Source organism: Lipotes vexillifer, unplaced genomic scaffold (assembly GCF_000442215.2).
Source record: "Lipotes vexillifer unplaced genomic scaffold, Lipotes_vexillifer_v1.1 scaffold150, whole genome shotgun sequence".
Taxonomy (NCBI): domain Eukaryota; kingdom Metazoa; phylum Chordata; class Mammalia; order Artiodactyla; family Lipotidae; genus Lipotes; species Lipotes vexillifer.
The window spans coordinates 4382465-4407717 of record NW_006792921.1 but is presented as its reverse complement, the minus strand read 5'-3'; the positions used below and the strand labels follow the sequence as shown (position 1 = coordinate 4407717).

Here is a 25253-nt window from a genome sequence, read left to right as displayed (position 1 = left end):
CTCTTTCCCTTCGGCGCGCCATTGAAGATCCTGGTGTCACCGTGGGCCGCCGCCCCTCTTGCTGTTACCGGTATTGTAAGAACAAGCTGTACCCAAAGTCTCGCTTCTGCCGAGGTGTCCCTGATGCTAAGATCCGCATCTTTGACCTGGGGCGGAAGAAGGCAAAGGTGGATGAGTTCCCACTCTGTGGCCACATGGTGTGTCGGATGGGTATGAGCAGCTCTCCTCTGAAGCCCTGGAGGCTCCCTGTATTTGTGCCAACAAGTACATGGTGAAAAGCTGTGGCAAAGATGGTTTTCACATCCGAGTGCAGCTCCACCTCTTCCACTGTCATCCGCATCAACAAGATGTTGTCCTGTGCTGGAGCTGACAGGCCGCGGTGCCTTTGGAAAGCCCCAGAGCACAGTGGCCAGGGTCCACATTGGCCAAGTCATAATGTCCCTCCGCACCAAGCTACAGAACAAGGAGCATGTGATTGAGGCCCTCCGCAGGGCCAAGTTCAAGTTCCCTGGCCGCCAGAAGATCCACATATCCAAGAAGTGGGGATTTACTAAGTTTAACTCCGACAAATTTGAAAACATGGTGGCAGAAAAGCGGCTTATCCCGGATGGCTATGGGGCCAAATACATCCCTAATCGTGGCCCTCTGGACAAACGGCGGGCCCTGAACTAGTGAAAGCCTTGTTGCTGTCCCCTCCTTACTCATGCCCACCAATAAATCCTACTTTCTTGTCAAAACAAAAAACAAAAAACGAAAAACAAGAAGAATCCTTGATGGAAGTAGGAGGGATATGTACTAAAAACTCAATTTTTAAACAAACAAAGAATTTTTTTTTTTTTTTTTTTTTTTGCAGTACGCGGGCCTCTCACTGCTGTGGCCTCTCCCGTTGTGGAGCACAGGCTCCGGACACGCAGGCTCAGCAGCCATGGCTATTATACTCTTTTGCAACCAACCCCAACTATTTTCCCAGGGGTGAGGGTGGGGGATCTTTAAATCAGATTCCAACAAGAAAAAATACATCTAAGTTACTCAATCTGGCTACACAGTATTGCCTCCCTTGGTGTTCTTTGGAAGACTGGGGAAATATAGACAGGGGAAATGAATGGAAAGAAGCATGTACTCATTCTTCTAAGTCTTTCTTGTATCATCCCAGGTTTAAACATTTTAAACTAGTCCCCATTTTTCACTTAAAGATAGAGTGTGTATCACAGGATAAAAATCAGGGACTCTAGGAGTGTGTATTCAAGATTCATGCTGAGCACACTGGTACTTAGTACTATATTAATCTACCTTCTGAAATAACAGTTACACTTCTTTCTGAATCCTAATTTTGCACACTCGTCATGTGCAGAGATGGTAAGCCCTCCGAAAGCACTCTCTCCTGCTCTTTGCTTAGTTTTGATCTCAGATAAAATTCAGATCTCGGTAACATCAGTTGTCAATTAAGTATATTATCAAAAGGACACCACAGAAGAGAATTTCTCACCCAGGGCTAATTAGGTAATGTTTCCCCAAAGCACTTGCCATTCAAATTTTAAAACAGACACCCACAGTGAAGTGTGGAGATGGGGCTGGAAGATCACCAGCCTGGTTGATTTCCTTCTAAATGACAATAATTTCCCAGGTAAGAGGCAAAGCTTCTCCTATTAAGTCAATTTTGATCATTTCAGAACTTAATGGTTACAAAATAATATCAGCCAAAATCTACAAATCTCATGAATCAGACCTGATGATTCGTGAATTTAGATTGAATATTGTTCTGAAGTTGAAGGTTGGTTCAAAGAATACCTATAAAACATCAAACATGAAAAACCAACTCAGTACAGTACTCATGTCTCTGGTGAGAGATGCAGGTGGATTCTGTTTATTCTGAGAAAAGAAAGTTGTCAGGACAACTGAGTTAGACATTTCAAATGCAATTTAAGGTCATCCTCTTGAAGTGCATCAGGAAAAACAGTGAGGCCACCATTTTAGGGAGATTAACATGTCAGATGCACATATGAGATTTCCACATCCCACGCCACTAAAATATGTGCCAATTTAGGAATACAGAAGACTTAAAGTAACTGAATCTTTCACTCTTACATGCTCTTGGGGAGCATGGGTGACGTACATATAGCTTGGGCTCTGATGCACTGTGGTTGGTCATTAAATGTTCCATGACATTTTTTTTTTTTTTTTTTTAAATCAGAAGAAAGTTTTAACCTGGCTCCATTTCAGCTAGGGTAATGGCAGCCTCCCTGCCAAAGATTCTTTCTTCCCTTCCAACTGGCCAACACTTGCTTCATTTTCTCCTGTAGAATAAAGATCACCCAGAATGACTGGCTGTGCATGGCAGCTCCTCCTTCTGTGCTCCCCTGGTGTTTTGGGGGAAGTTATCCATTCTTTCAACATACACTTAATGAGCATTTATTCTGTGCACAGTAAGATATATTATACAAAGACAATTCTGCCCATTTCCAAAAAAGATTGAAATCTAGTAGATTCCATCATTCTGAGGTCCTGGGACATTGTAGATTAAATGGGTTATTTCTAGTGCTATGTCCCATCAAGGTTACATTGTTCTAACCTGAACCTAATAGCTACTGCTGGTGTTCTGGGGCTAACTAGCATTTTCAGATTGCAGCATATCAAATATATGCAGTTAAACCTGACCTAAACTGGGGACTTTTAGTCACGACTCAATCCAGTGGTTCTCAACCGAGGGTGATTTTGCCCCCTGGGGGACACCTGGCAATATCTGGAGACATATTTGATTTGTCAAAACTTGGAGGGGAGGTGCTACTGGCATCTAATGGGCACAGCCTAGAGATACTGCTGAACATTTAATAATGCATGGGACAGCCCCTCACAGCAAAGAATTCTCTAGCCAAAATGTCAATAATGCCGAGATCGAGAAACCCTGCCTTAATCTGACTGCCAGGTTAACTAAACCAGGAGTCAATGCCATTTACCAATCAGTTATTTATTTTATTACTTTGAAGGAGACTCCACAAGACCGTTGTGATGTGGGTATTAAAATGGGCTGGTATCAAAATCCAACTTAATAACAAAATATCTTCCGTGTGACATTTCCTCTCTGTCCTTAATGGAATTCATCAACTCACTCTGTCTCACAAATGGCAGTGATCATAAACGACACCGAGAATTATTTTCTATAACCATAGGCTCTAATAACTGGAAGAGTTTGGGGACCCACCTGGAGCAAAACACAGATTACATTTTATTTATATTTCAAGATATCTTTCACAGATGAAAAAAAAGGAGGCTCAGCAAGATTAAAAGGCTATCGTGGTCCCATGACAGGTTCAAGGTTGAAGGTGAATTAGATCCCACGCCTCCTGACTGCCAGTCCAAGCTTCCCCTGCTATCCTGGAGACTAATCTGGAACTCAGCTGCATCTTGAAGTTAAATAAGAAACAGAGATGACATCTGAAAGTGCTAACAGCCCATGTGCTGTGTATTTTCCGTGGCACTGAGGCAATGTGCTCTGAGGCTGGGCTACTTTTTGTCAGGAGCCACAGCGACAGTGTCAGCCACTGTGCTTGGGGGGAAGCTAGGAGTAGAGTTTGTTAAACTGGCAGGCGTCTGCATCTCCTCAGCTGGAGGCGGGGGCTCCTGGTAGGATCTGCCAAACTAGGAGGCAAGGGCAGATCCCAAGACCTATCGGGGAGTGTCAGTAAGGGCCTAGCCGTACTCTCCTTTCCCCATGGCAGCTGGGGCACTGCTCCCAGTTTTCTCCCTCTGGCTCCTAAAATGGTTATTGCCTTGTATTCTGTTATCTTTCAAATAATTCCAACCCCGTAAAGGTCTTTAAAGGGAAGTATGTAAAGTTTCATCCCTGACATTCTCTTCTCAGTAACTTCTTAGGTTTGCACATGCAATTGGGTCTGTGTAGTGGGAGAAGAGGTATATACCCTATTTGTCTGCAGAAAACTAGTCATGGTGGGCTCTGAATTCAACAGTGAATGTAATACTTCTACTTTCAAATAATTAACCAAAATCCAGAGATTCCAATAAACATTCTCATAAACCTTTTTAGTAGACAGAGTCCACCTTTATTTAGTCAATAAGGGTGGGAGGAGGACTTCCCTCCCACCCGCACCCAACCTTCCATCTATAAAGAATTTTAAGAGGGGAGCCTGGAAATATGGAAATCTGCATAACTTCCCCTTACTTCTTTTCTCCCCTCAGATCTTCTGTAAAATGAAAACAGAGTACGTCATAGCAAAATGGAAGCTTGACTTTTCTGTCTCATGTTTTCTTTGAAAGTGTTGGGGACAAGGCATGCAAAATCCTTCACGAAGCATGTCACGAAGCTTCATGCAAGTTGGCTGTCTCCTCCTTCAGCCTTTTGACATGACCACTAATATCCTTCTTGGAACTATCACCATCTCTCTCTCAACACCATCGGAATCTGCCTCATGACCAAGGAAATGCAACAAAACATGGGGTCAGTGTATGTGGGTGTGTGTGTCTGTGTGCACGTGTGTATAGGATGAAGAAGGGGGAAAGGGGAGGGGGAAGGTACAATGGCACATGACCAGGTCCCAGAAATAATGCATAAGTCTGCCCAGAGATTTTCCTATGGCCCTTTAAACAGGATCCTTGTTGGAATTTTTGGATTCTGTCCCATGGAGTTCAAGTGCATTCTTCAGGGCAGCCAGTTACTGTTCCACAGAGGTGTGAATGTCCTGGAGTTTCCCAAGCACAATATTTCACATTGTCGGTTCAGAATTACTTTAATTCTCCTTTCCACCATCCCACCCCCATTAAGAAGCTGTTGGATCTGCAGAGAAGCCTAGCACAGCCAGGGATGAAAATACCAATGAAAGCAGGAAAAAGACCTGTAGTAAACATTCTAGTATAAGAATATAATCAAGTTTGGGCCCATTTTCTGCCTGATAATAATCAAGGTCTGACTTTAGCAATTATATGAAGTTTACCCAAAAAGTTTTGTTTTCCTGAAGGATGAGAAAAAAAAAAGCCATCACTTTATCCTGGCTTCACGCAGCCCCATTTAAGGGTAGTGGATTAAGGTTTTGCTCTATATGGACAATAAAGCACATATCCTCTGGGAAAAGTTCCTTGGAAGTGTAAGTGTTTGGAAGCCCATGAATCAAACAGATCAAGAACCCCTGCATTCACCCAGTCTACATCTGTTGCCAGTTCCAGATCGTTCCCTGCAGATGACTTGTATATTATTACACAAGGCAACATCCTAAAATGAAAGCACCTCTAAGAGAATTACGGTGTTAAAGTGAATATACAATCCAGATGCTTCCCAACTCGGGTGAACCCCAGGAGGTCTCCACTCCCGACAAAATGAGATGACACAGAAAAGCCTAATGACGGCTCCACATGGATTTAGCCTGAAGGGGACTGTTTATTTTTTTGACTTTGAGAAACTGCACTGGGGATCAGCCAAAAAATGAATACGGAAAAGTCCCCTTAAATTGTACAGAATCTGTTATCCTGAAGACCAGCTTCTGAACGTCAGTACCTTTAACAGGAGTGACTTGAAATCAGGTCTTAGGGTGCAAAGAAAAGAGAGTGGAAGGAGATACCGAAGAAAACCAAGGTGCAAGAATGGGTGAAAAGTGGTTGCCACTTATATTCCCGAAGACTCTGGCGAGCCCTTCGCACTCATTCCAGAAAGTCCCCAAAGCTGTTTGGCATTAGAGGTGGGCAAGAAAAAGCAGACATCACAATACTTTGCTTGTGAACCACATCCACTCCCCTCCCTTAACGAGAATCTTGTGGGCTCAAACCACAGGCTCATAACCGAACCCTCCCTGCCAGGGCAGCAGACAAATCTCGCTTTCCCACAGGCTGGCTCGGCATTTTTGCCTCCCCCCACAATGCCTGGGCTTAAGGATCCATCATCAAGGGCAGCCAAATACGTTTCTCCACCCACAGCGACTGGGTCCTGGACCTCAGCCAAAGTGAGAACACCAGGGCGCGGGGAAAATCCTATAGCTGAGCGAACAGAGCAGGAAAACTGGGAGCAGCGAGAAAGGGATGAAGTGGCTAATTTTTCCACTCCCCTCCCGCTGTGGTTAAAGCAGTGACAGATAATTTATCACACATTTTGATTGCACGCCAGCTGGCTGTTTAAAAAAAAAAAAAAAAAGAAAGAGTTGTTTATTAATTCAATTAGCTGGCTTATTTATCAGGGCTGGGTTAGCAGGGGCGGTGAGAAGACCAAAGGATGCCCGTGTCAAGCTGTCTTTTGCAGGCCCTGCAGGCCCTGCAGGCAAGTGGAGACACGCATTCTCACCCCTGCAAGACTTGGAGTGTCGCACTAGCTGTGTTTACCCTGGATGCTTCATGCGCCACAAGAAAACCCATCAATTGTAATGAAATATGAGGGTGGGAAGATGCTCAGAACAGGACAAAGTCATCTGAGTGATGACAGTCATTAGTGTTTATCACCCATTCAGGGGTCATGTTCAGAGATAATATTGCGTCCTTCCCATACTCATTTGGGTGGTTGCTTTTGTTGTTTTCTCATTCCCTGGTGGATATTTATACCTAAGGCTGCCAGTGTATCAGCAGTTTGTCCAGACCAGCATTGCCCAGGATCAGAGGAATCATTCATTCAGGAAGTGGCTTATTAAAGAAAACCCAAGCAAGGTTTATTAACTGCTGCTTTGTGCTAAGCTCTGTTTGTGGTGCTTACACTAGAGTTACTGGTTATATTGGATCCTCATGTGGTAGATAAGATTTGTGCCCATTTAACCATGAGCCAGCTAAGGCAGAGATTTTAGTTGATTCACCCGAGGTCTCCCTCAAGGCTCTCAAACCAGGTGTCCCTAAATGCCCCCCTCATTTCATTGCAGCTGCCCACACTCTTGACCCTGTGCTTGGCCAGTCTAAGCCAAATGTCTACTTGGTGACCCAGAGGGTACATTTTCTGCTGATTCTGTTGGTGGCAAGTAGAAAAGAAGGAGGAAAAAGGAAGAGATGTCTACAATTTTCTTGTTTTATTTCAAAATAACCTAATCATAACAAATGGTATACATTTGATTTTGTTTTTATTCAGAATATAATGATTTCCCTCATTAGCCTTACAAATAAAGTTTTATAAACTTGAAGGAAGATGACTTTGGGACCAATATATACCAATTTTCACATGTAATTTGGAACAAGTGATATTTTGGATAAAAAATAGGGGAGAGGAACCATAGTATAAGAATGTGATAAATAATTCTGGTTCATCAGCCAGTTAATCAAGCAGTAAACGTGACATGAAGATGGTGCCAATGGTAAGAACAAGTCAGCCTTTAGGGGGGACATTGCATATTAAGGGGAAATGTGATCTGTGAGCTTATATATCAGGGCTCGGCTTAAGCATGAGATGAGGGAGACACCTAAGGATTCCCCTGAGGGTTAGTATTCTGGAGATCTATTATGCTAGCTTCTCTGTCTCATGCTAAGACTTAGAACCTCTTCATTGCTCATATCAATCACTAATTTCATGGGGGCAAGGGTTTTCCCCTAACTTCTGGAAATGTCAAATCATCCTTATCTTTTCTTTTTTTTTCTCCCTCCCTTTCTTCCTTCCTTCCTTCTCTCATGCAAGAAGTGCCAAGTAAAACAAAACCTCAGGTGCACAGGTGGATGTGTGTGCAAGACCTCATAGCAGTGTCACTGTCACTCCAGTGTCTCCTCTGCTCCATACAGCCTGTGGAAGAGCCTGTGGTGTCCCCCTCCCCTCACCACTGGCTAACTCAGTCTCTGGCTCATTGATCCTTATTTCTCCCTCGACAACTTGCTCACTTCTAAAATGCTCATCATTGTTTATTGCCAGTGTTGTTTATTATTAAATGTCCATTGATAGGGATATATAGTTAATTAAATTAGGCTATGTTAATGTGAAATGCTATGCAGCTATTAAAAATTAAATAACCGATATCTATTAATATAGAGAGAAGTCCATGGTTCCTTAGTAAGTAAGAAAAGTAAGCCACAGAGTAATAAATGTAGCAAGGTCCATTTTTTACAGTTACCAATCATCTCCCTCTTCAGTATATGTGCATGTTTGTATCAACAAAAAAGTGTGGAGACAGTATAAAGATCAATGGTTGCCAGGGCTGCAGGAAGATTGGGAGGGGGAGGAATAAAAAAATAAATTAAAAAAAAAAAATAAATAAATAATAAAAAAAAATAAAATGCTGATCATTAAAAAGTCTATAAATAACAAACGCTGAAGAGAGTGTGGAGAATAGGGAACCCTGTTGGTGGGAATGTAAGTTGGTGCAGCCACTGTGGAAGACAGTATGGAGGTTCCTCAGAAAACTAAAAATAGTTACCATATGAACCAGCAATCCCAGTCCTGGGCATATATCCAGACAAAACTGTAATTCAAAAAAACACATGCACCCCTACATTCATAGCAGCATTATTCATGATAGCCAAGATATGGAAACAACCTGAATGTCCATCAACAGATGAATGGATAAAGAAGATGTGGCACATATACACAATGGAATACTACTCAGCCATAAAAAAGAATGAAATAATGCCATTTGCAGCAACATGGATGCAACTAGAGGTTATCATACTAAGGGAAGTAAGTCAGAAAGAGAAAGACAAATGCCATATGATATCATTTGTATGTGGAATTTAAAATATGACACAAATGAACCTATCTACGAAACAGAAACAAAATCAGGGACATAGAGAATAGACTGGCGGTTGCCAAGGGGGAGAGGGGTGGAAGAGGGTAGGAGTGGGAGTTTGGGCTTAGCAGATGCAAACTGGTATGTATAGAATGGATAAACAACAAGGTCCTACTGTACAGCACAGGGAACTATATTCAATATCCTGTGATAAACCATAAGGGAAAAGAATATGAAAAAAGAAAATGTATATATATATGTATAACTGAGTCACTTTGCTGTCCAGCAGAAATTAACACAACATTGTAAATCAACTAGACTTCGATAAAAAAAAACGGATATATTTTACCTACTTTGGATATTCTCTTATTTTTCATACGTGTTCAAGTTTTCCAGTTAAGCATGCTCTTCTCAGTTTCTGCCGCTGATGGTGTATCAACATGAGACTTTACAAATTTTGTGTGACACTTATATCTGGAGATGGCAAGGCCACCGTAACAGGCATCCTAGCATTACCTTAACTTTTTATATCTGAAAAGATGCTATGTAAACCTTTCTAAAAATTGCTTCAGCAGTCTTGGGTCAAAAACATTCCTACTGTATTTTCACCAAAACAACAGACAGACATACGAGTATACATACTCATCTATTTTTGGTTGAGAAGTTTGTTCATGTACGGGGAAAATTGCTCAATTTAAAATTTCACGCTGTTGAAGTCTAACATATTTTTGGGTTCAGCAATATCTCTAGTAAAAGTTCAGTTCCTAAAGTTCATTTTCAATTTTTAAAATTGTAGAAAAGCCCAAACCCTCTGCCTCGGCACAGTCTAAGCACTAGATACACTATTTCTAGAAAAAAAAAAATATTGTATAAAACAATAAACTACTTGATTGACAGGAAATTTCATGGAAGAATTCATAGCTACTCTGTGTAACTATCTTGTCCGACCTCTCAATTTATTTCAAATGATTAAGTTACACTTTTATATAGGTGAGAGAAATACCCTAAAATTGAGGGAAATATCTTTATATTGTGTGGAAGCCACCTTAGTGCTAAAGGTCCGGCTTCTCAGGTTGGGCAGGAAAGGCTGTGGATGACTTACCCTGAGCACTGCTTGACCTTTCACAAAGGTATTTCTCAGACTGACCTCTGGAGTTTGCTTGCAGAAGGTTCTTATGACTAAAGACAAATTTTACATTTCAAGCCCAAATCCTTTGGAAATGGAAACACTGCCAGATAGTTCCACTCGCGTAGATTCGTTAAGACCACATACCAACATTTTAGAAGTTCTTTTTCCCCCCCCGTCACAGCCTATTTAACATCTTTGTGCAAATAAGGCATAATTTCAATATGAATCAGGCAGATTAGGGATTTTTCAGGATTTCTCTTCATACTTTCCCTAGAGCATGGGTATCCCATCTGTTTTGGTGAATGCAGGATAATCAAAGGGCACTGATCTCTCCAAATGGCTTCATTCATTACTGTCCCCGCTAGGGCATCTGCCCCTAGGAAGGTCAACTCAGCTACACCGCGGCCTTCCCTACACCATAACACAGCAAATCCACCCCTCCTTTAGGATGTAAAACGTTTGGCGATGCATTGGCAGGAATGAATATTTCTCCCCTCAGAGTTCAATGTTACAGAAATAACATAAATCGATTGCTCAAGTTCCAATTTAATATGTATTCAGAATCTAGCCCTGTTTTAGCTAAGACAGTTTGGATATATGTTGCCACTCTGCCATCACAAATGTAAACTACAGGGCAAGGGGGAAAAGTAGACTGTAGCTACTGGCTGCTGAAAGAAAAAAACATTGTCTTGTATGTTGGGGATCTGCCTCAATATATTTCAAAGAACAACAGTGGAAAGAAGTGCTAAGAACCAAAGGTGCTCTACACAGGTTTTGATTTTGAATAATTTTAATACAGTATTAATCATGCCTTGAATTGTGGAATGCCTTTTCTATTACTCAGTTAAAGGCTATTTCCTCCATTTAGAATGGGAAAGTTGTGTTCTGTGTGGTGTAGAGCGCAGCCACTTCATGGGGGGATTGTCTGGATACTCCAGTTGACATTCAGCTTCTTTATCTCCCAAGTATAAAGGCAGAGGCATTACACTGCAGACTGCAGTTTCCTTGCCTGAGACACAGAAACCAATCCAACAGGCTGGACAGTGTGGGAAAGACAGCAGGAAGTGGAGAGAAGCAGAAGACCTGGCTCCTACCCTCAAGAAACTTACTGTCTAGTTGGAAGAATAAAAAATATACATACCAAATCCTGACAGTCTTAAGTGCCAGATTAGTGGAAGGGACAGAAAATGAGCGTCAGAGAACTGGACAGCATCTGGGGTGACAGGAGGGTGAGTCACAGCCAGGCGGTTTTCTGCTGGGTCTTACAGGACGGTCTGAGGAGCACAAATTCCAAGTTTCTAACAAGGCTTAGAGACCTTATCTAGGTAACCAACCATATGACCTTCTTGGAAGAAGCACCCTTTTCTTCCTCTATTCATTGCCAACACTCCTCATTTACTTCAAGGGACCCCAGATGTTGACTACCTATGTAGGTTTACCCTTCTCTTTCACCAACCCAAAGCAGGTTATGCCTTCGGTCAATTTCATCTATAAACAGAAAAACCTAGTCACGGCCACCAACTGATGACAGTCATGGTAAGCAGGCCTGGATGAGGGAGCCAGCATAGTTTAGAAAAATGCATTATTTGTGCCTTCTCCTTTCTCTTTCACCTAAGAAGGGTTAGGCAGAAACTAATTCCAGGTAATAAATATCCCAGGATAACAAACCTGGTGAGCCCGTTTCTTTGATTTTTAAACGGTGGAGTTTTTTTGTGTCTACCCGCGTCCCTCTCTTTTCCTCTGAAGCAGAGCTGGATGTGGCCGGCTGCGTTCCAAAACGGTACGCTTTCCTCTTCTTCCAGGAAAGAACTTTTCAAATAAGGCCCTAAAGGCTCATACAGTATTAGTGAGCACACATACACCTACGCATGGTTGACACTTGCCAACTCCTGACATGGGAATTCTCAGCGCACCAAAGTCTCTGTTTGATTGAAATTTATTTTTAATCACATAAAATCCAATTTGGAAAATTGATGCATGGGATTTTCTGAGTCACCAGAAGCTCTTTATAAGATTGCACATGCATCGAGAAGGAAGAAATCTGTCTTGGCATGGCTGGTATTTCACCACAACGGTAAAAATGATTGGCTTCCTCAGTTTGGAATGAATGAGAGGAGTTTTAAAATCTGTAAAAATATGCTATCAAATCCTAACATAAAGTCAAGATATATTTGATATATCTGACTCATGGGGAAGAAATGAAGGGAAAAAGTAGTCAGCATTTTGAAATAAGTTTATTTTGTTAACTTTCTTTTGCAGTCTTGTTTAATTACCCAAGTGATATTTATTACTCTGGATCATACGAATTAATTATAAAAATGATCTTTATTCTCTACTCCCAGTCATTTTTTTGTCGTTTTTGGCAGCATGCTAGGACGTTTTCCATTTCCTTAAGGAGTTTCCAAAAATGATAACGATAAATGTAATCTGAATTCATTTCATACTCATACTCCTTATTACTTATATGCCCATGGAAATAGTCCCTGTATCTGTAAATGGATTTCATGAAGGAAAGCATGAAGACTTTTATTAAATTTAACTAATGTTATATCTCCAACATGATCGAGAATCACAGATTTACAACAATAATCAGTTCTAATGATAACTGATAGCCAAATCTTAAAAGGAAGGGGAAGGATAATTTCCTATCCCTACATCTTTAATGTACCAAAAGTCCTTAAAGTGTTATTTGGCCTCTTTCTATGCACAGTTACCATAATCCTCTGCTTTTAAGTTAAAACCTGTTGCCTTGTCACTATTAGACCTAAGTACAGCTGGAAAACTGTTTACATGAAGATGTTTTTCTAGTACCTACAAGTTCTCAGTATTTTCTTATGAAATTTTCTTGTTTCCTATTTTTCCCACGGGAAGAGTAGGTAAGCTCTGTATGCCTGGGTCATCTTTCCCACCATAATGTGAAAATGAATTAAAGGTATTCACAATTCAGCATGGAAACATCAACAAACAATACAGAAAAGATCAATAAACTGTTCTTCATCAGGGGGATGGTCCCATAAATCATGGTACATTCATATGAAGGCATGTCGTTCAACCAGAGCAACGATGTTTTCAAAGAATATTTATGCATAGACAAAAGACTGAAAGAAAATACTCTGTTGAGAGTAGTCATTTCTGAGTAATTGGGTTATAGGTTACTTACTTTTATTTATTTTTCTTTTTTCCTACATTTCCTAAAAATTATTTTTGGCATTAACACGTATCTTTCAGTCAGAAAAAAATTAATTCAATTAAAAAAATTCACCAAGCATCAAAAAATTTAAAAGAAACAGTGTGAAGGCTTATATTTGTGCAATTAAAAAAAGCCTCCAAAACAGAGATGAGTCACAAGTCCCAGAACTTTTGATGGGCAAACATCTGGACAGCAGATTAATTTGTTCTTGTTCTGATTGTTTTGCGGTGATGATTGCAGGACTTCACACTTCCCACGGTCTTATTTTCTTCTTTTCATTCAAATATGAATCACCTACATTGCTACTGTAATGCAGTTACATGAAAAGATCGATATTTTAAAACCAGGGTGGGTATTTTTCTGCTAATCTTTTTATACCAGAGCCATTTGTTTGCTAGATAAAACAAACTTGGGAGGGAAAGCACTACAAGGACTTTTCACCTCAGTGAAACTAGGCCAAATTGAGGTTAATATATAAATGCAACCTGAAATGAGATTGCTTCATTCACAACTATAAGGGTAAGAATGAGAAAATTAAGTTAGAGAAATACAAGTGCAGTGACATCGGGGAATAATACAGTGAGTTCAGACATTGTTTTAAAATTCAGAACATTCAATGATAAGAATTAAGCTAGGAATGTCTTTGGAGTGTTGAGTTCCTTATAAGGATCTATTGTACTACGTAAAATGGTACAGCTGCTTTGGAAAACAGTTTGGCAGATCTTCAAAAAATTAAACATAGAGTTGCCGTATGACCCAGCAATTCTACTCATAGGTATATACCCAAGAGAACTGAAAACATACGTCTACACAAAAACTTGTACATAGAAAAAACAAACAAAACAAAACCTTGTACATGAAGGTTCAAAGCAGCATTATTCATAATAGCCAAAAAATAGAAACAAGTCAAATATCCATCAGCTAATGAACGGATGAATAAAATGTGGTATAGCCATATAATGGAATATCATTTGACAATAAAAAGGAATGAAGTGCTGATACATGACACAACCTTGAAAAGGTTCATGGATGAACCTTAAAAACACCTTGTATTATACTAGGTGAAAGAAGCCAGTCACAGAAGGCCACACACTGTATGATTCCATTGATACGAGACATCCAAAACAGGCACATCTTTAGAGACAAGAAGTAGATTAGTGGTTTCCAGGGGCTGGAGATGGGAGAAGAATAAGGGATTTCTTTTTAGGGTGAGAGGAAAATGTTCTAAAATTAGACAGTGTTGATGCACAACTCTGTATTTATACTAAAAACCACGGAATTGTACATTTTTAACAGGTAAATTTTATGGTATGTGAATTATATCTTCGTTAAAAAATTGTTTTTAATTCAATCACATTTTATCATGAGATGCAGTTCCTCCATATGAAAAGCAGAGCTAATGTGACTTTTAAATTTTTTCAAAGAACTTTCAAGCTCTGGACTAAAAACTTCAGAGTCTTATGAATATATTTTGATAGAAATATAGAGATTAAAAGCAATTCTGATCTTCTCTAGTAAATGAAAATGGTTTTTAAGACAGCTCTGCTTAACTTCCTAGCCAAGGGAACCAGGGGATCTAACTTCTAAGCTCACAGGACAGTTACATGATGTCAGTTTCCTCATTTGTAAAAAAGTGATGCCTCCTGGCTCTCCTGTAGGGATTTGATTCAAAACAACAAACACACACGGATCACCAGTTGGGTTCATGGGACGGTAGTAGGCATTGCAGCAAATATAAAGATGAACAAAAAGTGGTCTCTGCCCTCAAGAAACCTTTAATCTCATAGAGGGTAAAAAAATATATAGGTAAATAAACTTCAGATACAATAGTAGTGTCATAATAGTGATTTTAAAAAATTTACGGGCTCAGGTGAAAACACCTTAAATGCGCACCATCAAGAGTGATAACTTTTGATGATGAAATACCTTATAGGAACAGAAATGACTGAACTATGAGAATCAACATGATAAATCTGATAAACCTAAATGTGAGCCCCCCCTTCCTAATAAGCAAGTTTTAGAAGAATACACGCAGCATAAAAACATTTACATAAAGCTTAAAATGTACTAAAATATTATATTATTTATACTATATATATCCGTTAATATCAAATATCTGTTAATATTTTATGTAGAGCATATAATTATATATCATATATAAATGTATTATATATTATATAAAATATGTAAAATATGTAATTATATGAGGACATCCATGGGAATGATAAATATCAAAATCAGATAGTGGTTCTTCTAGTACTCAGGGGGCTTCTACCTTATGGGTGGTGGGAAAATTGGTGATTATTGTGCTATTTGTCGTACAGTCTTGTATATCTTAAAACAGTGCATGAAATTTTTAAAAAACTGGATCAGAGAAAATTCATAGGTCAATTTCAGGTGGATGAAGCTAGGGGATAAGGGAAGACTTCTAGGAGGAGTAGCCTGAGCTGGACCTAAAAGGATGCGTGAGAGGAGAGAGGAAGGGAAGGCACTGAGGATGAAGGGAATAGTGCAAGCAAAGAAAAAAATCACAAGGTTTTGGTGTTAGGGACCACAAGGTTTCTTTAAGCCACACAAAGCATTTTAGATCTCCAGTTTCTCATAGATTTTTGAACAGCAGAACACAAAAGGACAAGGCGATTTTTATGAATACGTTAAAAACAAAACCTAACCAGAATCTCAAACTGTGTTTGGAGAATTAAAAACTTGTTCTTTCTTTTTATTAGTGAGAACAAATTGGGATCCCTGGAATATACCACTTGGGAGATGGTGGGAGAATAATTTTATCCACAAGTATTAAGTTGTTGCCTGAGGACAGCTGAGTAAACAGTTTGTTGAAGCCTGTTTGAGGACTGCCAGCTAGTTACACCCATAATTTCATCTCTATTAACAAAAACAGCTCATACTGTCGCAGTGCCCTGCTTTGGCTACCCCATGGTTTGCAGGATTTGAATTATGGAGTGTCACTTGAGTAACATTCTATAGCAGTGGGGCTGTGTTTTGATGTCCTTTCGCTACCCACCCCCACTCTGCTGATTTATGGCAAACCACGCAGAGACCTAAATCAAAACTCGAAAATACGTGTGAAATAACGCAAAACAGAGTCTCAGGGTTGGCAATTCAGTAATTATACCTAAAGGGAAAATAATTATGTAATACCTTATGGCAAGAGTAAGTCTCAGAATAACAAATGTCCATAAATGTAGAATTCTGGGAATGGACCTAAAAGGATGCGTGAGAGGAGAGAGGAAGGGAAGAATTCTGGGAAGAACACTCCAGGTCTTTGAAAAGAAGCCGAGGAAGAGGTTGCCTTTTAAAAGGACCCAGAGACAACTTCATGAATGATATCTGGCCTCTGATAATACTTTCATAGTCCAGGAAATGAAGGCCTGAGTGAGTGAAGTGACATGGCCCTGACAAAATGAATGCCAAAAAAAAGGTGGGGGGGAACAAAACTCGAGTCATTGATTATCTTAGCTCAGTCTCAACTACTACCTGCAGAAGCCTTTGGTTTTATTTATCAGCTAAAATTCTGAAAGTATGAAAGCAACTTATTGGTAGAAAACAGAAAACTCTCCAAGTTTTGACAGCAACTATGAAATGGAAATGAAAACAAAACAAAACAAAAAAATCCTCATACTGGAGACCTATCAATTAAAATAAGAAAGATGAAAGAACTCCTCAGTAGTCAAGAGCATAAAACTCTCCCCTCTAAGTCTATCAGTTAATGAACAACCTCTAAATTAGAGGGAAATATGAGAGAAATGACCTGGGCAATATTCCAGCTTAAATCTTCATGTTGGAAAACAACTCTCCATCCACCCCTATATTGTAAAGCCCTGGCATGGGAAATGAAATGAAAGATGCTAGGAAAAGATTAAGTGACTCAGGCTCTTACAGCCTGACTTTGGCTCATTAAAAATTAGCTCTGAATGTAAGTGTTCCCTAAGTCCCTCAAGCCACTCACTGGGATGGAGCCATACTAGGTGAAATTGTGTGAGCTCAGGGGACAGGGGTGTCAATGAAAACCACTCTAAACAGAGAAATTCAGGGAAAGATATGGGTTTCTTAAAGATAGGGGTTGGCAAACTACTGCCCTTGGGCCAAATGTGCTAGCTGTCTGATTTTGTAAATAAAGTTTTATTGGAACATAGCTATGCCCATTCATTCATGTATTGTGTATGGCTGCTTTTGATATATAATGGCAGACTTGGGAAGTTACAGACATCATATGGCCCACGAAGCCGAAGTATTGATTATCTGGCCCTTTTCAGAAACAGTTTGCCCACCTCTGCTTCAATTTACCAGTTATCTGGAACAGCTTCAGTTGTTAAAAACCTTTTAGAAGAATAATTTGTAAGAACAGCTATCTAGCTGGGCACCACCTTTAGGTATTTTTGCTTAAGCTTTAGAGCAAAAAACTACTTCCTTGGGTTCTTTTTGGTTATTGTATTTTCCTAATTAAGGGTAAGTGTAAATTATATATTAAAGTAAATTAGGCTGTAACACTTGAAATTAGGTCTTAACTTTTTTTTTTTTTTTTTTTTTTTTCTTCTGTACGAGGAATAGTTATTTCGACTCTTTTATCTTCCAGGTTTTTTTTTTTTTTTTTTTTTTTTTTTTGCTCTGCATGAAAGCATGACAGTAGAGGTAGGTAGAATCTAACACAACCAATCTTAAGATGATTCCTTTTTGGAAACCAAGCTATTTGAGAAAGTATTAATAAAGCACTGAAAAAGAAATGCTAGATGGGGGCTTAAAGGGGAAATGTACATGCTTGAAAATAATAGTAACAATTTCTAAAGCTCTCTAAATTATTGCCTTGTAATAACTCACTTAATCCTTACAACTGCCTATACATTTGATAGTATGTGGTCCATTTTGAGATCAATGAGGTTAAGACAGCTGCCTGTGATCATGGACTAGCAAAATGGTGGACGAGACCCAGATCACAAGGCTCACTTTCAAATCCAAATGCTTTCCATACTTCCAGGCAGTGACTCTTAGAAGGAGGACTTGCTTAGGAAAGCTGAGCTCTCTTGTCTTAAACCTGAGTGAGCTTGGACAAGTCTTTCAGTCTCTCTGGCTCTCAGTTAATATATCAAAAAAATGAGTGATCATGTTCTACAAAAGACGTTACTGCTTTGCTCTATGAAAACTATAATTGAGAATTTTACTATATGTAGTTTGGAAAGGTCTCTAAAAGAAAATTTAGAGAATTTCTGTGTTTCCTTTGTTCATAGCAATTCTTACTCCTTTCTCAAGTATTTGGCTGGATGAATCAGTAGTTTCACGTAGGGGGTGAGTTTGTGGTGGACACACTGGCCCCCACTTCTCTTCACTTTCTGTTTCTCCTGGGAAGTCAGGGTTAAGGGGATCCTGTCTCACAGCCTCTGTTGGAGGGTTTGGCTTCACATTCCCCAGGGCCCTCATGGACACCCTGCTTCCTATTCAGTTTTGCTCTAAGCAATTGCCCCCTTCAGCCTGCCCAGGTCACACTGCTGCCCTCGTTGCTCTTTTGCACCAGCTTCCAACACTTTTTGGCCATTAACCTGAGCATTTTCTACAACACTTTTTGGCCATTAACCTGAGCATTTTCTAATCCTGAGCCCACAGGTCCTAGTTTCTGGCAGCCTGAAGTGGGGTCTCTGTAAAGAGAGATTCTGCCAAATTCAGGAAACCCCACTAGCGTCTGCTGTCTGAGGAAGTGGAACTACTTTTGTATGTGAAACCACTCCATGCCCCTTAAAGCCTAGGCTGGGCAGCCAAGGTAGGTGGCTGCCCAAGAAAGTGGGCGAGTTTCATAAATGAGAACTGCCCTTTGCTGTCTAGTTTCTACCAGCCACGAAGAAAGAGGTGACCTGCCCCTCCTGAGAAATGTACTGCCTGGGGAAAACAGAGGCTCACATACCAGCCATGCAGAGGCCTGGAATGCTCTGACTCCACGGAGCACAGTCACTCAACCCTTCTTGAAATGACCAAAGGAAAAAACTGTAAGCATGAAAAATGTCTTCTCCTGAGAGATTTGCCCCCAAGCTCTCACTCACCCACCCACCCACCCACCCACGGGGAACTGTAAATCAGATGTTACCGACATGGCAAATTGGCAGCCGATGCTTTAAACATTATGAAGTGCCAGGTCTGGGCCTCAATATAGATCCTTTTTTGTTTTAAGCACTTGCCACTTAAAAATACACTTGGAAGTTTCTGGAAGGAGTAGAGCTATAGATGAAATGCCCACACAGAGAGAGCATGATATGAGAAGGATGTTCTGCTTCTAACACGTGCCAGGAGCCTGATAAGAATCATTTCATGCATTCACACAACTCTCTGTGGTGGGTATCATTATCTTCCTATCGAAGACGAAGTGGGGCCCTAACAGGAGAAGGAACTTGCCCAGGCTCACTTGAGTAGAATCCCCCTATTCTAAGATGGCAACTGTGGCAAGGCAACATTAACTGACTAAACATTCCCTTGAAAAATCCTTGGAATTGTGACAATGGAATTTCAAACCTTGATTCCTCCCCTAAAGGAAGAGCATTTTTTCTTGCTGCTTACAGAACCACAGGGGCCTTAGAGTTCAGTTCATCCAAACTCTCTCACAGAACAAAGAAAGAAATTAAGGCATAGAGATGTAGGGTGATTTAGTCAAAGACTGAAACTAATTGGTGACAAAGCTCTTCTTTTTGGCTCTGCTACTATTGCATATATTTTTTTTTTAACATATGCGAGAACTCCCCCATTAGTAGAAGAAAGAAAAAAGCACCAGCAACGTTGCAACTCAAAATTGAAGGCTCACCCACATTTTGTTCACTGGCAGAAACCGTCAGTAGATTATCAACTCATTGTATCATCATTGATGTGACTGTCTTTACTGTAAGTGGGTTTCCTCTCCTTTTTCTTAGTTATTTTTTTCTGGTTATGAAAACCAAATAGTAAGTGGACTAATGAATGAAAAAACAATGATGAAAACTCTAAAATGTATCCCTGCATAGCCAATAAAAATTCTTTTCTTCTCCCCATACTTTATTCAGAAAGGTTGGCTACTGAAGATGTTCTTGGGCAAGACTGCAGGGAATGTATAAAAGCTCTGTGTTTTGTTGTGTTTCTCCTTCCCTACTCCCAACTTTGGTGGGGGGACTAAGCTTAGTAGCAATTACAAGCAGGTGCTCCAGTACACTAGACTTGTGCAGAGACCTAAGAAAGCTGGCAACAAGCTTCTGCCTCAAAGTGGCCACAGCTCTGCTCTCGCCGGCAGGACAATAGATGGAGATTTGCCTGAAACCTCTTCTCTCCCCTTCCCTCCACTGCCTCCCCTTCCTCACAGCTCATTTTTCACAACTCTTACCTCCTATACAAAATTTTCCATCAGAGGCAAGAATGGGGCTGTCGGGAGAAGTTGTTGTGGGGCCTGCTCCAGTCTGAGCTTGGGTTCCATGTCTGTCACTGGCCAGCAGTAGCTCACTCAGGACATAGCTGTATAGAGCTACAAGGCCTACTGCTAATAAGTGGCCTAAATTCCCCACTGGCAATAGCCCTTCTCTTTTGTTGTAATGATTTTAAAGTTGGAAGGATGTTCCAATGCTCCTATTCACCTTTTAAATCTGATCCCACCTTCCTGGATTCCACCTTCCTGAGTTCCAAATGATGGTTTACCTCATTTTGACCATGGTCTTACTCTGATTGTCCCCATGGGGGTCCAAGAAATTACATTTCAGTCAGGTATCAAAGGAGCCTCCTCCGACTCCTCCTTAATAAGGTGTTAACTTTGAAGCCTAATTGCACCCACTTGAATGTACAGTTAACTATGTCATAGCTGCAGCAGGACATATGCTTAGAGGCTCCAGGACATGTCATTTACATAAATGGGAGGCTCACAAACAAGGCACCCACTGAATAAGATTACAGCTGCAGGCCTGGTCAAAAGAGGGCTAGTTGATCTAAGTAAAAGAAAAAGGAAAAAAAAAAAAAGATATTCTGTACTCAGGGATTGGAAGAATTAATGTTGTTAGAATGCCCACAACACCCCAAACCATATACAGATTCAGTGCAATTGCTATCAAAATTCCAATGCCATTTTTCACAGAAGTAGAACAAACAACCATAAATTTTGTATGGAACCATAAAAGATCTTAAATAGCCAAAGCAATCTTGAGAAAGAATGACAAAGCTGGAGTCATCACACTCCTTGGTTTCAAACTATATTACAAAGCTATAGTAATTAAAACAGTGTGATACTGGCATAAAAACAGATACATAGATCAGTGAAACAGAATAAAGGGCCCAGAAATAAACTGACACATATCTGGTCAATTAACTTATGACAAAGAATCCAAGATATATAGTAGGTAAAGGACAGTCTCTTCAATATATGGTGTTGGGAAAACTGGATAGCCACATGCAATAGAAAGAAACTGGACTACTATCTTACACCATGCACAAAAATCAACTCGTATTAAAGACTTGAATAAGACCTGAAACCATAAAACTCCTAGAAGAAAACACAGGCAGTAAGCTCCTTCACATAGGTCCTGAAGATGATTTTTTGAATTTGACACCAAAAGCAAAAGCAGCAAAAGCAAAAATAAATAAGTGGGAATACATCAAACTATAAAGATTCTGCACAACAAAGGAAACATCAACAAAATGAAAAGGCAACTTAATGGAAGAAAATATTTGCAAATCATATATCTGATAAGGGGCTAATACCCAAAATATATTTTTTAAAAAACTCACACAACTCAATAGTAAAAACCCAAACAACTGGACTAAAAAAAATGGCAGAGGTCTGAATAGACATTTTTCCAAAGAAGACATACAGATGGCCAACTGGTACATGAAAAGACGCTCAACATCACTAATCAGCAGGGAAATGCAAATCAAAACCACAATGAGATACTACCTCACACCTGTCAGAATGGCTATTATCAAAAAGACTAGAAACAACAAGTGTTGGCGAGGATGTAGAGAAAAGGAAACCTTTGTGCACTGTTGGTGGGACTGTAAATTGGTGCAGCTACTGTGAAAAACAGTATGGAGGTTTCTCAAAAAATTAAAAATAGAACTACCATCTGACTCAGCTATTCCACTTCTGAGTATTCATTCAAAGAAAATGACACTAACTCAGAAAGATATACACACCCCCACGTTCATTACAGCATTATTTACAATAATCAAGATATGGAGACAACCTAAGTGCCATCAATAGATGAATGGATAAAGAAATTGTGGTGTACATATACACAATGAAATATTATTTAGCCATAAAAAAGAATGAAATCTTGCCATTTGTAACAACAGGAATGGACCTCGAGAGAATTATGTTAAGTGAAATAAGTCAGACAGAGAAAGACAAATACTGTACGACCGCTCTTATATGTGGAATCTAAAAAAACAAAACCAACAAAACAAAACAAAATAAATCAAGCTCAGAGATACAGATAAAGGATTGGTGGTTTGCCAGAGGTGGAGGGGGGGGAGGGAGAAATGGATGAATTGTTTTGTTTTAAATAAATTGAGTAACTTAAGGAATGAAGATAAATGCCCTTTATTTATTTATTTATTTATTTTTGTGGTAGGCGGGCCTCTCACTGTTGTGGCCTCTCCCGTTGCGGAGCACAGGCTCCGGACGCGCAGGCTCAGCGGCCATGGCTTACGGGCCCAGCCTCTCCGCGGCATGTGGGATCTTCCCGGGCCGGGGCACAAACCCGCGTCCTCTGCATCGGCAGGCGGACTCTCAACCACTGCGCCACCAGGGAAGCCCTAAATGCCCCTTTTTTAAACCTCCCCAACTCTTTGCATATTAATGTTTCATTGTTCAGTCCTCTTTAGAATATCAGAGGACTGAATTTACACCCAAGCATTCATGGCTAGAGGTCTATGCTCACTCATTATAGGACAGGGTCTTCTGAATAGTCTTGAAGAGTGAGAAAGTTCTTGCCTTGCCCAGGAGGCTGCCTGAGAAGAAGAAGGGTGAGACTGACTGAAGGTTATCCTCAATGAAAGCTGCTCAACTCAGATCTTATCAACTGGTTGACACTCTCTCCTTCTGGGAAGATGGCCAACATGATTAACTCATTTGGGTGGGAGGAATTTCTCTATGTGGTGTCATAAATGGCGGGACTAGATTGGAGCTCCTGACCAAATTTCTGTGTTTGTAGGACTCTTTTGATATCGGTCCAGAAGTGAGTACTTAAAACTTTAACTTATTCCTAAAGAACTAGGACTAGAAGAGACGCCATGCAGGCATCCCTTGCCCCCAAACACATACACAGTATCCTCAGAAGGCTGCCATTTTATCCTCTAACCCAGAAAGGAAAAGCTCACTGACTAAGAAGCAACTTACTCCACCCTGAGGTAATATCTGTCTTTCTGAAACTCCAACTCCTCTCCCACGCTGCAGACTTTCAAATATATGAAGATAATTATCACATCTCAGATTAGGGATTGGGAGCCTTCCACCCCTTCTTCATGCAGCATGGTTTTCAGATTCTCTACCCATTTGGGTGAGGTGAAACTCCCCCCCCCGCCCCACCAAGAACTTGACCTCATTTCTACATTCATAAGACTAGTGCATGGGATATAAGAGCCTCCAATTGCCATCGGTCACCTCCTTCAAACTTCTCCATCTCCACACCCTCTCACCTCCCACAAGAGTCTTTTTCTTCACTATCTTTTCCAAGGAAAGGGAAGAAGTGTCCCTGCCTCCACCAAGGGTATTTCATGCCCCCCTCCACACTCTGGAACCTGCCCCCTCAGACCCCCGCTCCCCGCCTTCACTCCCCTCTCTCACGATACATCCAACTCAGATTGAATTCTGCATTTTTAACCAAATGAGTCTAATACGTGCAAAATCCAAAGATTTCATAAATGATAGTACTGTTTTCTATCCTGATGGGAATCTTTTTCAATTGGCCAACTTTCAAATACTTTAAGGACATCGGGATAGTTTTTCTAAAGTACCTTTCTTCACATTTTAATTTTTTCTTTTTGCAACGAAATTAAACTTTAATGTATTTGCGGCCCACCTGAATAAATGCGAAATTCCTTACACAGGAATTGAATTTTAGATGGCTCAAGAATGGATGGATCTACAGGAAATGGCTTTAGGTTGAAGAGTCTTCAGGCAAAATGGGCTGTTTCTGTCCCTAGCTGGGAACTTTGAAGGAGGGGCTGGATAGATACAGATGCTTTGCAACTTAATAATCTTGAAAGAAATTGCCACATGGAAAAAGCCACAGAAATAAAATTGAGGGTGGTAGAAAGGGTGTTTGCCAATTCACAGCGTGCCTCTTCTCTTCCCACCCCCAGGTTAAAGGTTAAAAATGTTCAGCAGTTTATGCCATGTCTGTACTGATTCATCTTGGAAACTCTGAGTCTTTACAGCCACGTTGGGCTGAATGGTTATTTTGCAACATCTCTAATCAAAACTCCTGCCAACTTCAAAATGAACCCAGGTTTGTTAAGATATTTACTAATAGGAAGATTCCTGAAAGGACAGAGCAAAGCTCAACCAAAGAAAACAATGTTGTGAATAGAGCAACGCAAGAGAGCCTGGCTAACCCATCTCAGAATGTCTACTGTCTCTCTCTCTCTCTCTCTTAGATATGCTTTCTGACTTGTCAGTGACATACTGCCTATAGCTGAGTCTGGTACACACAGTCACAATGAAAAGAAATAAAAAACTCATACACAGAGCGGGGCAGAAAGAATTTAAAAATGGGCTAAGTTACTTGGGTACATAAATCTTGAAGGAAGTCAGTTTGATTTTTTAAAAATTACATCATGATGTGAAGACAAAACATAAGGTCCAGAGCGATTCCCCTTCCAGAATCTTTCTCCTGGCATGCAGTTTAAAACCAAGCGTGTATTACTCTTTGTTAAAAGAAACACACAAAAGAAGCACAACTAGTCATCAGTATAGAAATAATGTTTGGGCTCGGTGTTTAAATTGGTGCACAAATGACTTGTACATGATTCATATTTATGGAGGTTCAAAGCATGATATCTCCCTGACCCCAAGAGTTATCTTGTAAATGAAACCTTGCTAAGGAGGCATGGTTGTCCCTACACTTTCCAGTGGAGACTAGTAGGTGAGGGGACCAAAAAGTCTAGAAGGTTTACCAAGTCTGGCTGACCTGGAGCCTGAGGGAGGGTCCTCCTAATTGTTATTTAAGGCTTAATTACTCAAGAAACCCATTCCCAGGTCTCCATCTCAACAAGCAGCCACAGATGATGGACCGTCTTCAATCTTACAGCTGAAAACTTGACATTCCCACTCCTAGATTCTCAAGTGTTTGCTATACTCTAA

The 25253-nt window shown here is 40.4% G+C and overlaps 1 protein-coding gene and 1 pseudogene across 3 annotated transcripts in view; one reads left to right on the top strand and one right to left on the bottom strand.

Annotated features, from left to right (window-relative positions):
- The window catches only part of LOC103090437 (60S ribosomal protein L10 pseudogene), a 7344-nt pseudogene extending 6672 nt beyond the window's left edge, over positions 1–672 (top strand).
- The window catches only part of CREB5 (cAMP responsive element binding protein 5), a 405433-nt gene that overhangs the window by 33367 nt on the left and 346813 nt on the right, over positions 1–25253 (bottom strand). The window lies entirely within an intron of this gene.